Raw genomic sequence first — 13,399 nt, 5'->3', positions numbered from 1 at the left:
TCCGATACATAGTATTAAATGCTTAATGTCTATTCGAGTTGAAGGAGCCCAATATTCTCCAAGCCAAAATAATTTGATAAAAAGATTAAACTCTCTCTTTAATAAATCGAAATCACTGATGTGTTTTTCTCAGACACATAATATAAAAAAAAAAGAATCGTTTTGTACGACACTTTTATAACAGAACAAGAATCATTGCGAAATTAAGAATTGATTTCGACAAAATGGCGTAAAATCTTTTTCTATTGTTTTTGTCACATCAATTGCTTGATTCAATTGATCGTGACTTTAATTCAATAATCTGATGTTTCTGACGACGATCTCGAAAGAATTGGAAATGTCATATAAGTGATTGGGAAATTAAAATATCGATACGATATTGAACTTACAAACTTTAAAAAGTATATTGAAAAAAATATAAGTGTATATTATTATTATATTATAATTATTGATAATAGTATAAAATAAAAAAAGGTTGTTTAATATGAAATTACAACCGTAAGAGAAAGGCCAATAAACGTACTTTTTTATACCTTTGGTATTAAAGTTACTATTAATAATTATGCATTTACAACCATATTTTATTTTGTACTTTATCAGCATAAGTTTCTACATTTATTAAAATTTACTTTTATTAATTGTATTGTGTACAAACTTATCATTATGCACATGTTTCATATTTTCTTTTTGTAAAACATGATATGTACACACATATATATATATGTGTGTGTACATATCATGTTTTACAAAAATTTATATTTCAGAATGCATGCAACATGTTATGGATAGAAACGTAATAATTTTTTAAACATTATTAATGATTATAACTACATTGTAATCATCAATATTATAATTGTTAATATTATTATTTATATTAACATAAATTGTAAAGATAAAATTGATGTAAAACTCAATATCAGAATAGTAAAGTTCTTACAGTTCCTTGATTGAATTAAAATATAAAACTAAGTATAAAAATCTTTTTATCAAAAATAGAAATATTTAGCATAATTGACATAAAAACTTATATCGATAAGCAGAAATTTACTCCTGCTTTTTTAAAAATATTTTTTATTAACTATTTAATTGAATGTAAATTTAATAAAATGATTATTGTAGTACAGTATATAGTAAAATCTTGTACATATTATGAATTTTCTTTTTTCTTTTACGTGTTCAGTAATGACAATAGAAAATTTTATTTAAATTTTTATAAAATTTAATATTTAAAATTTTTATTAAATTTAAATCTCTTTTTATTTTCGGATAATTCCGAAAATGTTCGATTGATAAGAGAATCTCTAAGGTTTCTATCTATAACAGAATGTACTTTACATTCCTTTTGATGTGCATTCCAATTGTTGACCAGGCACATTCTCACATCAGTGCCTCATTTGTTTATTTAAAAGTTTTAATTAAAAGTTAGATAAGCTTTGGTTATACGATCTGTGCGTTGCTCGAATTGAATTTCGCTCCAATTTTTATATTACTTTCGTAAAAAATCTTGATAACGTGAGTTCATTTATTAATTTGAAAGAAAAATTAAATTTTTACGAGCCTAAAACAAATCGTTTAATATAAATTTGACTTACATAAAATAAAGATGAAAATAAATAATCATATAAAACAAACGTTTTGACATAATATCAGGTTATTATTAATGTTGATGGAAAATTAGTATTGTAATATAATATGACTATTGAGTTACTTTTAATATTAAATATTTAATAGATCTCAATGATCATAAGAAGATATTTTACATGATGACGTATATTCTGCGCTTTTATGAGTTATATTTATATAATTGGATTTGGTTCAGATTACGTTTATGTTGAACATTTTATGATTGGATTTATTTATTATGTTAACATTGTTTTATATGATTGTTTATTTTCATCTTTATTTTATGTAAGTCAAATTTATATTAAACTATTTGTTTTAGGCTCGTAGCCCTTTTTTGTTACATTATTTAATTTATTGAGCCTTTTTACTTAATTTTAATTTATATATTAAACTTAAATTATTTATACATCTACATTCAATCTATATTTTTCTTGGAATTTTTATATTATATTCAATTATATAAATAAATTTTTCTATTATCAGTATAATTAACTAATGTTTTAATATTAGTAACACGCACTCTATTGATCTGAGAAAAAAAGTATTTTGATATTTTTATTTTATTTATTATTAATATATCTTTTTATATTAAATATCTTAAGATACTAATTATTTATTAGTGATCGTTGTTCACATGTTCATATATTCTCTATATTGAAATTTGCCAATTAGATATTTTCGCAGCTCAATCGTTTCGCATATTGACAACACTGATTAATCGATCCCTGATTAATTACTGGCAAAACGAGCTAATCACCGAAGCTGCAATCCAACCCTTTGGAGCGAATTTCCCTTCGAGCCACGCGTCGTTCGGCGCATGCAAGCATGCAATTGTGGGTAAATGTTCACGTCATTATAACGAAATAACGCCCAGGTACGCATAATTGTTTCCGCCGGTTGTTGTCGAATCGAGCGACCGATTTCAGGTGCGCCAATAATTTCATGCGATTTTAATTATTTAAATCTTCATTCAACCGTTGTTGTTTAAAGAGAATTATCTCCAATGTCGATTATGTTGATCTTTCGATTAAATTTGTTCTGCAATTGTTTCATATATTAAAAACATAATCTGTTTATATATAATATAATTGTACATATTTTATATCTTGTATATTAAGTTCATGCATTTATCGTTACGGTCCGCATTTTTTAGGCATTCAGTCCTTTTAATAAATAACCAAAAATAAAAATTTTATGATTTTCGTTGCATATTCCAAATTGTTTGTTAAAGCTTTTTCGATAAATTTAAAATATTGGTATTAATAACGTTTAATACTTAATACTGTAATGTTATAGTAGCCCGCCTTTTGCGGTCAGATATTATTAATATATATATTAATATATATATTAATAATATCTAATATTAATATAATAATAACATAATTAATAATTAATTAATAATATATTTATATTAATAATTTCGCAAGTGCCTCAAAGATTGCGTGACTGTTACGATAAATATCATATAGGGTACTTCTAAAAGAATATTATATTTGCAGAGGGGGGGGGAGAGAGAGAGAGAGAGAGACATCGGGATTCATTGAAAATTGGGTTCATTAAGGAAACCTAATTAACATCCCTTTATTCTTTATTTCTAAGATACAACTGTACTTTGCAGACGTGGCATACGCATTAGCGAATGTCCGAAGCTGGCCATCATTGCCAGTTACAAAATAATGTCATTTTAGAAATATCCTGTATGAAAGAGAATGTGTGCACACAGCGGTGTATCATGTATTCATATGTCATAAGTGCAAGCGCGATATCCTTTCGAGCCCTATTCTGTTTATTGTATTAAAGAAAGGTAAACATAATAATATCGACGTTTAATATATAACGGTAACACGGTAACATGGTAATATATCACACTCTTGCCATTTTTACTACGTAATGTCAACCCGGAACTGTCTACCTCAGAGTTCAGGAATTTAACGATGAATGAATGAAGAAAAAAGAAAAGATAAAAGAGCCAATGCAATAATAATAATAATAATAATACTACTATAAAGGTAGCAAAGCGACCGTGCGGGTGAAGCGACGTATTTCCACACATTGCATTTTAAGTATTAATGAACAAATACTTAAGCGTTTATGTGCCGTCGATGAAGATCATTTCTTTATCCGAATATCAGTCTTCAAAAATTCAGAAGATATAATTGTATAAAAGTGTAAACATTATTTTTTTACTTTTTTTCGCGTCTCTCAGATCGCCCGCCGGTTTAATAAGACGTTGTAATCTAGAATTTAACAAAAATGTACGAATGATAAGTAATGCGAGAAGTAAAGAAAGAGAGAGAAAGAATAGGAGAAAAATTGATCTAATAGCAAATTTGGTTGGATGCGTCAATGCGCACTATTGCGACTTAAATATATATATAAGCATTATATATAAATATTAAAGCAAACATAGAAATGTACACAAATTGACGAAAAGACTTACTCGCAGGATGTAAAATTGAGCCAATAATTTAGCGTACTATTTGATAGAATGTACATTTGATATTTTTATTTTGTCAATTAGAGCGTTTATATTACGTTTCTACATCTAGTAGTTAGTGCGCAACCGAATTCGCTATAAGACGCGAAGATTCAAGAAAAGTGACGTACGTTTTCTAGACACATATCACAAACAGTGTTACTGTACATTCGATTTTAATAAAAAAAAAAGTAATAATCGTAAACACGAACGCGAATTGAGAAGAAAATTCCAATTGCGATCTAGCCATATCATTGTTTTGTAAAACAATCGTACGTCATATGAGAGGACGAAAGGAGAATAATACTTTCGTTCGCAATTTCATTCGTTTCCGAATCGGAAGAAGGCGAAGAAAAAATATGAGTGAAGTATATGTAACAAGAATATTGTAATAGCGATATTTTTAGTACGCTTCCTCTAAACGTGAAGAGTTCTGTGTATAGTTGTTCTCGAAGCGCGAATGTGCACTTCGCTTGTTTCCTAATCATTGACTATTCGATTATTATATAATATTATTCCTTATTATTATTATTATTATTGATAAAGATTATTGTATTATGATATTCCCTGTACATTTCATTCATTTAGAAAACGCCTATTGTGAAAAATGATGATTATCCCGGCACGTGCTATGTGCTACGTACTCGTATAAGTAAACGCTTATACAATGTGTGTGTGTACACTGGGGGATTATTTTCTAAAATTTACATATGATACATTAGGCCAGTAAGATAATACATATCTTAGGTTTCGAATATCTAATAATTCTTTTTACAGTGTTCTAGGTTGTTTAAATGGTCTTTGGGTCCATTTATAAGATTTCTTTGGAAAAAAAAAGAAAGGAATGATCCCCTAGATATTCCAGTGTATGTTACATATGTAGAAATCAACCTAGAAACAATGTCCCGAAATGAAAACAAAATCCTGAGAAACTACAATTCCGTAAATCAAGTAATAAGTCAATAATTTCAAAACTCGAAAACATTACGCGAATGTTATAATACACGAGGCAAATCAATAAATACCCATGTTTGAAGACAAGTGACGTTGCTGATGCAAGTTGACATTACCATCGTGTACTACCATCTTTCAAATGACGCTATACAAAATTTCAGAGTGATTCAAGCAATAGTCTTGATTTGACAGCAATTTGTAGTGAGAGTGTTTGATGTTTTCCGATACAATGGAAAAAGAACAATATCGATTCGTGATTCGTGATTCGCTTTTTATTTTTGGATGGAAAAACGTGTGAAGAAATAAAAACGAAGTTGGATACCGTCTATGGGAACCCTTCACCATCTATGACAACCGTCAGATATTGGTTCAACGAATTCAAACGTGGTCGTTCGTCTGTTTTTGATGAGGAGCGCCCAGGCCGCCCGGCAGACGTGGTTACTGAGGAAATCGTTGAAAAAGTCCACGACATGATTCTCGCTGATCGCTGAACGAAAGTGCGTGAAGTAGCAGAGGCCATAGGCGTGTCGTATGGAACGGCATTCAATATTTTGCATGATAATTTAGGAAAAAGCTGTCGGCCCGATGGGTGCCGCGATTGCTCACGGTGGACAACAAGCGAATGCGGCTATCAATTTCAAAGCAATGTTTGGAGCTGTTCAAGCGCAATCCGAAGGAGTTTTTGCGTCGAGTAGTAACCGTTGATGAAACATGGATTCATTACTACACACCGGAGACCAAGGTACAGTCAAAACAGTGGATTTCACCCGGCGAATGTGCTCCGAAGAAGGCCAAGATGGTCCCATTGGCCGGAGAAAAGTGATGGCTACTGTTTTTTGGAATACACAAGGTGTAATCTTCATCGACTACATGGGGAAAAGCAAAACTATCACGAGACAGTACTATACTGACTTATTGGGCCGATTCGACGTTGAATTGAAGAAAAAACGCCCCCATTTGGCGAAAAAAAAATGTTGTTCCATCAGGACGATGCACCGGCTCACTCCTCCGCAGTCGCCACAGCCAAATTGGTCGAATTGCGGTACGAATTGCTGCCGCATCCACCGTACTTTCTGGATTTGGCCCCCTGCGACTTCTTGTTTCCAAACTTGAAAAAATGGCTCGATGGAAAAAAATTCACGTCGAATGAGGAGGTCATTGCCGAAACAGAGGCCTATTTTGCAGAGTTCGACAAATCGTATTTTTCGGACGGGTTAAAAAAATGGCAGAAACGTTGGAAAAAGTGTATCCTCCTAAAAGGGGATTATGTTAAAAAATAAAAAAAAGTTTTGTGAAAATCTTGCGTCTTCATTACTAACACGGGTACTTATTGATTTGCCCTCGAGATCATTATCTTCTGAGAAAAGAAGAAAAATGTGTCTAAGTTTCTCATTCGTTTTTTATTCTGAGGATTTCAGGAGGACTGTATTCGCGGGATGTTGTCTCTATATACTATATTCTAAGAATAATGATAAGACATATGTACATATAAACACGATTTGAACTACAAAATGAACAGTAATATTAATGGTGTTGGGAAAACCCTCTAAAAATGTGATTCTGATTTCATGGGCATTTTCTCAAAGAGTATATTAAAAAATAATTAATTTGCGCATTGAATAAAAGTATAATGCGAGAAAAGAGAGATTTTCTCGTTTTGTAAAGATATGATTCCGCACACACCTCTTGTTTAAATATCTCTTGTGCCATAGCTATGCGTGTCGGTAAATTATAAAGTTCCAGAGAGAGAATGCGAAATAGTGTGCGATTATTGTTACATATAGTGAATGATATTTCAATTACATGTATATTGACATTAATTTCATTCCAAATAAAACAATAACAGTATGCGTTTTCTGATGCAATTTTCTAACGAGCATGCAAAGTCCCGAAAGACGCCACGAAATGTAAAAAATGGCACAAAACTGTTCCAAATCAATAAATATAATTAAATTAAACGAAACAAAATAAACAGTTTGTGGTTCCAACAAATATACTAATATTAAAATCGTGAAATTTTTCGACTTTGCATATCTTCAAAAATCGCAGGAAAAATATATTCCATCGTATTATTTCTCTTACGGTGATTTCGAGATCATAATTTTTCAGGTCATTTTTTAAGTTTCGAATAATGACTTTTTAGGATTTTGCATACTCACTCCGCTGTTTTAAAGATGCTAACCTAGGATGTGTAATCTCTTTGATAAAGAATTGCAAAAATTGTATTTAAAAGTAAGATTATTTTCACAGAATTCCAATATGCAAGATCTTGCAGAAATAGAACTCAAATTATTTTCAACATCACGCAGAATAAGATTATTTTTTTCAAAAGTATTCATATGATACAAAAATTAGTATGTTGCAAGGTTTTAAAAAGATTTTCAATTCTGTTTATGCATCTTAGGATTCAACTGGCATCATATAGATTTTTTTCATACTGCTAGTCATGAATTTTAATATTTTAATAATAGAACTTGAAAGAGATATTCCTCCATATTTGTTCTCAGTGTATAAGATTTAACGCTCACTTAATTTCTAATTTCAAGTAAACTTGTAACGACATCTGTATCTACGTACACCGATTTGTAATATAATAATAATATTCTAAAGAAAGTAAACTGAGAAAAAAAAGCAGAAAAGATGATAGATATGATTAGTTAATAATATGTATTACTGTTTGTTTTTATAAGTTTTAATAATGCGCTAGTTTTTGTTTTCACAAATTTATATTTTATTTCTCAAAACAAATTGTCCTTAAATAAATTTAAAAAGCTATTTTTTGTTTTCTTTTTGTTTCCTCCTTTCCTTACGTTTTTTTTTTATTCAACGCACTCATTCTGCGCTTTATGAATTATATAGTGTATATATTGCATGTATCATTTGATGTATGGGTATATCGTACTATCAGCGAAATCCAATTACACTTTGTATCACTATAAGACGAGTAAAATCGCATTAACACTGTTATCTCATATTTAAGATTATATGTATATACGTAAAACAGAAACATGAAACGTTTAAAGATTCATCAATTACTTTCTCAAGTGCTTCGAAAATATTTTTTCTTGCAATACGAAATCATGTATTGTGTTGAAGCAATTTAGCCTTGCCTTATACGATATATCACATTTAGCGAAGTTTTGAGATATGGCGTATGATACATGGGTACCGAACGGGTTAATGCACGTTATATTTGTTTCGCGTATTCGTGATTGAGCTTCATTAATTCCGGCGAGCAGAATGTTTCAGCTATTTTATGTTCGAAATCCGTGAATTCCTTCCGTTTTATATACTGTTTGCACGGGCATTTTTTCTCGCGCTTTTATTGGCCAATTTAGTTAATATCAGAGTACGGACATGTGGGCATGTACGCGCCCGCGAGATTCCATGAAATATCCTGATCGTGGCAAATCGCCCATCCTCCCGATCTGTACCATTACACCCACCATCTCCCTTCTGTAATCCTTTCCTCTCCCACGCCAGCTTCTCGTCGCGTACTCGTAACCTTGGGCATTCTGTAATTTAGCAAATTGTTGTGGACTCGACGAAAAGAATCGTTCGATTCACGAGTGCTTCGCCAATAGCGATGATCGGTATCGCTCGCCGCGCTTGGACGACTCGAGCGCAAAAAAGGATAAATAAATAAATAATCGAAGAATCGAGACGAGATAAGGATGTCTCGCGAATTCCTTCGGTTGAGGCAAAAAACTCTGATCTCGCACGCGACTTGATTGTTTCGGGAGATGGTAAGTTTGATTCTTCGAATTTTCTCGAATGATTTAACTAAAGTATATTCAATCATTTGAATTCGATAGTTACTATGAGTAAGATCAGTGAATAAAAGTAAAACAAAAATTTGTCGAATACTTTTAGATAGATTTTATACGTTCGTATTATAAAATTGTATAATTGTATTTCAGTATATTGCATTGTATATTTGATTTTAAAAAATCGTTTTTAAAATTATAAAAATTTTATTTTAAAATTATGAATTTTTTTCATTTATAATTTGCAATGTTGTATCATCAGCGTTTTTATGTTGGTTTATTGCTAAGCGAATTATACATCGTCAATTTAAATATCGCTATTTGAAGATCTATAATCAGCTGATACGCATCCTTATAGAAAGCTAATCAACGTCGCTTAAAAAAAAAATCTCGGCGAAGCAAGCGCGAATCGAGAGACTTACGCAGCGATACGGCAGGGCTGAAAAAATGAAGAGAACGAGCGATCAGACGACCACGACGACGAAGATCGATAGTCGCGTGGATTTAATTGCGAATTACGCGGTAATGATTACCGCTCGCCCTTTCCTTGTTTTGCAGCAATAATAATTAATAGCCAATCGCCTCGTTGGCCCCTGCCCCGCTATCAGCGAGTCCACATCGTTGTTAGACTTAGACAACATCTACCTGATGATGAAGCAATATATTGATGCGATTTATAAAACGAAAGAAGAACCGAATGAAAAGTAGAGAGCGAAAGAGAGTGAAAGAGAGAGAGAGAAAGAGAGAGAGAGGGAGAAAAAGAGTGAATGGAAAATAGCAAATGAATGAGAAGAGCAGCGTGTATGGGATAAGAAAAAGGATAAGTCGAATGTTAGGTGTAGTCCAATGTACTGTATTATGCGTCTTCTAGTTAAATTTTTATGTTTTCTAATTCGTTGTGAACGAATGTTTTTTGGTATAAATATATAAATATATATAAAAATAAATGAATCTATATATATTATATATTTAAATTCTAGACTACGAATTCTAAGTGAGAAATCAATCAACGAGCTGCGTGGCGGCTGCTATTATATCTCGCCGCGAAAAATTCACGAGCAACCGACGATGTATCGTCTTATGAGTGTGACAATCGAGATCCACGAAATGTGACATGTTTGCTTAAATGCATATCCTGAGCGCGCATTTAACGCTGAATGCGACCGAATCATATTTGTCCGATACAAAAGAGATGAAGCTTAGTATAAAAAGACAAGGTGGCAATCCTCGGACGGCCACATTCCAGCGATACTTGCGCGATACAATCACGAGTCTTACGTGTCTCGCAGAGGTGAAATCATTCCGAAAAGATGAAAGAAAAAAAATCGGCAATTGTCCAAGATTGCCGAATCGCAATACTTGTTAGCTCATTGCCGATCGGCAACATCGGGGAAGCCATCCAGCCGCAAGTCGCGGTTTGCGCGCGCATTTCTCGTATAAAAATACAATTAACTCTGTAACTACTAGCCCTTTCGAGAGGAGCACACTGCCGCCACGAGACAAATTCAAAGGGAATTAAGAAGCGAGGGAAGCCATGAAATAAAGAGCTCGAGCGGATCTCGATCATGCAAACCGCGTAGATTTGTATACGGGTGCGTCCGCACTCGTGCACCCGTACTGCGCCGATTACGTATATGACGAACGCCATACACAAGTACCTCATGATACAAAACACATGTACAAATGTTCATACGTTTTCAAAATAATATTAGCTAATTAATAAATAATGAGTATCCAATGGTGACTGACTCTGTAACGTTAATGAACTTCCCACCCCTCTCCTATATCCGCCATTCAATATTCTTTTTCCTTTTCTCTCCGTAAGTATGTGTCTCATTATTATACATTTTTCTTATTGCGTCGAACGTCCGAAAGATAGTGATTTACCACGAGGACAATCGTTGTACGCGAGCGAGACGATCAGCGAAGGTACCACGGTAAGTATTCGTGAAGAGGGAAAATTATAGTATAATAACACACATATACACTTGCACGCACATAACATAATAGAAGCTACAGTATCACAATATACTTGCATTATAACGCGCATAACAGAGTAATTTATTTAATGACTTGTGTCGCTGTTTACGACATTTAAGCGATGCGGCAAGGCCGTTAAATAATTATCGGCGTTTGAAACACGCAAGTCGCTCCATAATAAGCATTTCTCATGGCGTGACGATGGGGTGAGATAAATTTACACAGGAAAGCTTAAGGAAATATAAGTATTAGCAGAATAAATTTAATGTCGCTCTTTCTTTGGATAGGATTTAATTTGTAATTACCTAAAGTAATGTCGATAATTAAAGAATAATGATATTAAACGTAGAAAATTGATGAAAATATTTTTGATCAAAAGAATTCTATTTAATATATCAAGATTTATATCAATAATTAATATCGTATTATTAATCCATTAAATTGTTAATCTATTAACATATAGATTTTAAAGATAAATTAATTTATTTTCATCAGTGTCTCTTCATTTATCTGCGTGTTGAAGCTGAATAATGATCGGTTAAGCATAAATTAACGGAACATTGCCGTCTGGAATCACTTTCTGAAATAATTACTACTTTTGTATACCTACTTATCGTGCACGAAAGGTGTCACGCATGTAGTTTTCAGAATAAACATCTTTCGTATTTAGAGCGATTTTCCTGACGTGCGTGACGAACGAAAAAATTATTCTCTCTCCTCTCACAGTCAACCCTCTCTACCATCGATATTTTTCAACCGATTACCGCGATCGGCTTAACGCACGAAGATTACCGCCGCGTTCTCGCATCCCGTGATAAATAGCAAGATTACGAGTCTGCGTGTCGGCCAATGAACGATGCCCTTAGCCCATGGACCATATGTTCCTCCAAGGCTGTGGGATACTCGCCAGGGCTTGAATCGTGTTAACGCGCAACATTTTGAGCGAATCGCACCATTAAGAAGCGATACATTGATGAAAGTACAAAGATATAAAAATAATAAAAATTTATATGTTTATGGCATTAATTAATCAAATTTAATTATAGATTAAGTTCATCTTAGTTAGATCAATGACATTCTTAATCGAAAAACAATTTGATATAAAAATAGCTGTAAATGTCAAAACTAAATACAAAAAAATGTTTTTCGGACAAATAAGATATTTAGAAGATTAAGAAAAAAATATTCTCTATATTTTTCTTTTGCTAGATTAGATATATAAATGCTTTTCTAGATATATAAATGTTTTTATGAATCACTTCTCATAAAATCGATTTCTCATGCAAGCTGAGAGAACATGTTCGATTATTGAATCGTATCCGTATGATATAATGATCTGATTGAGAATATATATTTTACAAAGTAATTTTCTCAATTAATGAACTTCTGCGATTCAGAGACTGGGATAACCCAGCTTCCGATGTCTATCCGCAGGATTTTTCCCACAGCGAAAACAGCTGTCGTAATGAGTTGCATCCTCACGTCCTTTTGCTCGTTCCTGTGCTTCTCCCCTCTTCCCCAGAACTTTATCTCGCCTTGTTCCACTATCTGACGGCGACTTTTTCGTTAAGACGATATATGCCCTACGTGACAATGCAAGTTTCCTTTATCGGCCGATGCAGTCCCGCGGGAACGAGTCTTCACCGATCAGCGTGAAAAGGAGGGGAGCCCGACGAAATTTGAGAAATGAGCCCTTCGACGGGCATAAATCGTAGCCGATAAGCCGGGGATAAAGACGAGCACCACCTTTTATTCGCGATTCTACTATGCTTCAAGCATTTCCCTTCGTTCTCCTTCAGATATCTGCGTATCTCCTCGGTTCTTCAACGAATACAAATTAATCGTACGTTCTCCATGCGCAACGCTTCGTATGAGAAGCATGCGAAGTGAAAAGTAAACTGTTTTTTAAAAGAATGTATTTAAAAGATGAATTTAAAATATGAATTGAAATAAAGAATGTATTTAAAATATGAATTTAAAAGAATGTTGCCTACAAAGTAATAAATTCCTTATCCTGAAATTCCATAACATTTCCTTGTTTTATGGCAGCCCTAAAAATTTATAATATTAAAGAAAAATTTCGAAGAAATAAAAACGGAAATTCGAAATTTTCAGCAAAAGTTTAAATGGTTACGTAATATCAAATTCTTTCTAAGTAGATTCTTTAGTTCCAAGATATCAAAATGTATTTAGATTACATGGGTCACAGACCGAAAGGAGGCTACGAAGAAGTTATGGGGAAATACGTGAGGTAGGTCGCGCAGGATGAAAGTTACTACAGCATCAAGGTTCCCTTGGAAATTCTTGGAGATACTTCTGGCACGGGAAGCCGAATTAGTGTGGCCCGTATTACTGCTGCAACACATTCGCTTTCGTTTCGATCTCTTTACAAGCGTTTCACCTTGGAAGGTTTTCGAAAGTAAAAAGATAGCCTCAAACACACAACACGTGTGTCCGTTTCCGTTACGACGCGTGACATTTGTCTATTAATTCGTTCCGATTTTCATTCATAAACAGTAGCGATACAGCAAAATTAGAATTTAAATAATATTGAATATTAGAGTATTGGATTAACAAATAATAATCTCAAAACAAAAGA

The 13,399-nt window shown here is 32.9% G+C and overlaps 1 protein-coding gene across 1 annotated transcript in view; it reads left to right on the top strand.

The window, feature by feature from the left end:
* LOC108726224 (alpha-protein kinase 1) overlaps window positions 1-10,557 on the top strand; it is a 14,119-nt gene extending 3,562 nt beyond the window's left edge. Inside the window, exon 2 of the mRNA XM_018453674.1 lies at window positions 9,801-10,557. The gene's annotated coding sequence lies outside the window, so the exon portion shown is untranslated. The remainder of the gene's footprint in view (window positions 1-9,800) is intronic.
* Window positions 10,558-13,399: the final 2,842 nt, after the last annotated feature.

Source organism: Mycetomoellerius zeteki, unplaced genomic scaffold (assembly GCF_001594055.1).
Source record: "Mycetomoellerius zeteki isolate Tzet28-1 unplaced genomic scaffold, Tzet1.0 scaffold40, whole genome shotgun sequence".
NCBI lineage: Eukaryota > Metazoa > Arthropoda > Insecta > Hymenoptera > Formicidae > Mycetomoellerius > Mycetomoellerius zeteki.
This window is presented reverse-complemented; position numbering and strand designations above follow the sequence as displayed.